The following is a 2,479-nucleotide window of genomic DNA, read 5'->3' as shown; positions in this document are numbered from 1 at the left end:
TAGGACAAATGAGCAGAAGTTATAAGGAAGTAGATTGGAGTTCAATGAAAGCATGCTCTAACAATTACAGTCGTCCATCAATGGAATGAGCTGCCTAGCAGGGCACTGGTGCTGTCACTTGTCGAGAATGTTAAAAGGGAATTGATTAATCTACTTGTCAGGGGTGAGGTGAGGTTAGATTGCCTCAAAGAATGATTCAACTTCCGCTTCCTTGAGCCTAAGATTCTAATCCAAAAAATTAATCCATCCTAAGGTTTTAGTGGGCACCATGGGGCTAATGAGTCACCTCTCCCGTACCTACCATGTACACATTTTAACAGATGACTTTTGGAGGCACAGAACTTTCGTTCAAACTGATTATTCTAATGGTGGGAATTTCAGGCTAAAGTTGGAGCAGGGGACAAGGAAAGAGACCTTTCAGGACAGATGGGCCCTTGTGGCACACATCCAAGATCTATGATCTCATTGCTGTGGAAACTTCCTCCACTGATACAAATTGCAGCCTTTCTGTAACTTAGAAGATAAGTCTTAGGGTTGCAGAAAGCTCAGGCCCATGGTCACGTACTTAGTAATGGCAGAAGTGGGATGTGAAGTAAGGGCCTCTGGCTCCAGGAACGGTTCTCTAGCCACTTATGTATACAGCAGGACAACTCTCTCTCTCAGTAATTCCCCGCCCCCCATCCTTGTTGCTCCTAGTTCTGCTCTCTGGGGCCAAACAGAAAGAGACTAATCCATCTTCCTCATGACAGCCCTTCAAAAACATAGCTATCATACCTGGCCTGAGCCTTCTCTTATACAAGCTAAACTGATTCTTATATAGGTTCAAGGTCCTTCATTCACCTTCTGCTATAGTCCTATGCCATATTTCTTCTAGGACTATAATTTGAGGCCTTAATATTTTGTTTTGGGCAGACAGAGCTCCAGCAGATGTCTGAATAACTGAAGTCTCCCATTACTACCATATGGGCCTGTGTGTCAAGTCTGTGATGTTTCCTGAACTCATGTATTTTATTTTTCTGTCCAAGAGTGTTGAAGATTAAACTGATTTTTTCTCCCTCTGCTGATCTTCACCCAAATGCTCTCTTCTGTGTCTTCCTGCCTAGGCTCCCTGGCACGAGTATACCTTCTTAGTATACAACGCTACCCCACTCTCCTTTGCCTAGTCTGTTTCTTTTGAATAAGCCATGTTCCTATTGTGAGTTTCATCCCACCTGAGGCCATCTGCTTCCTTCTATTAGGATCTCTAGGTTGTCTTGCTATTTCTCCAATGGACACTTAAGTAGAGACATTAAGGATTTTGCAATTTTCAGCTGTTTGGGCTATTTGGTAGTATGGTCTACTTGGCAATGTGGCCTACTCATTAATATGACTTACTTGGCAATACCATCTAGTTAGCAAAATAGTCTACTTGGCAACATGGCCTACTGGGTCCTTCCAGTACATGTTATTCCATAGCCTGCCTTCCTATTTTTGCCAAGGCTGTGCCCTGGGCTCTCTCTTCCTCTTACTAAGTTTCTTAGAATCCAGAACATCCTTCAGGATTCACTTGAAGGATCACCTTCTACATGAAGATTTTTCTATTCTCTTACTTTTGATCCTGCTCTCCTCACCTCCAAAATTACTTGGTATTTACTTTCATGTATACACACTCACCAATAACATAAGTTACTGAGGACAGGAACTTTTCACTTTTGTCTCTGTATCCTCAACACTTATAATGGTGCCTGGTGTATAGTAGGCACTTAATAAATACTAGTTGATTGACCAATAGCCCAATTTCTTCATTTTATGAAATGTGGAAACTGAGGCCCAGAACAGAAACAACTTGTCCCAAATAAGAATGGTTTAGCCTACAGGCTAAACCTGGACTGGAGACCAGGCTTTTTTAACTCACCCTCAAATATATGTTAAACCAGAACACTTGATATCCTGATGCTGATGCTGAAACTTAGCTCAAGAGTAGAAATAAGCTAATTGGATTGTGACTAAGCAGGCAGGAGAGACACTAAACTAACTTGAATCAGATAAAAGGACTAAAGGAAAGAAGATGCATGGAAGCAGACCTACAAAGATGTAGAAATAAACATCTCTTCCTTCAATACTGCTGTCCAGAATCTGGCCTCTTGCTTTGGATGGTCTCACTTCTCAGGCCTAATGGTGGGATGTGAAGAAAACATCTTTCTCCTTGGTAATCATATTCCAATGAGCTTAATAGTGCCATGAGGTTAGTGTCATGGTTCTCAGATTCCATAGGAAGAAATCGATTATTAGGAGGGTAGGTGACTGACTCAGAATGGGAAAAATTACAGGAAGTACTGAAATAAATACCCCCAAACTTGCTGGGTTTCCCCTTTTCCAATACTTGCTACCAAACTGAAACCCCAAAATGTAATTGGACCAACCATAGGAACTCCAAGGTCCGTTCTTGTTCGAAGACACAACGATCCTAGGAAAATCAGTGACGCTTTCAGCCAACTGG

Source organism: Notamacropus eugenii, chromosome X, assembly GCF_028372415.1.
Source record: "Notamacropus eugenii isolate mMacEug1 chromosome X, mMacEug1.pri_v2, whole genome shotgun sequence".
Classification (NCBI taxonomy): domain Eukaryota; kingdom Metazoa; phylum Chordata; class Mammalia; order Diprotodontia; family Macropodidae; genus Notamacropus; species Notamacropus eugenii.
The sequence above is the reverse complement of the archived record's forward strand: the minus strand, read 5'-3'. Positions refer to the sequence as shown.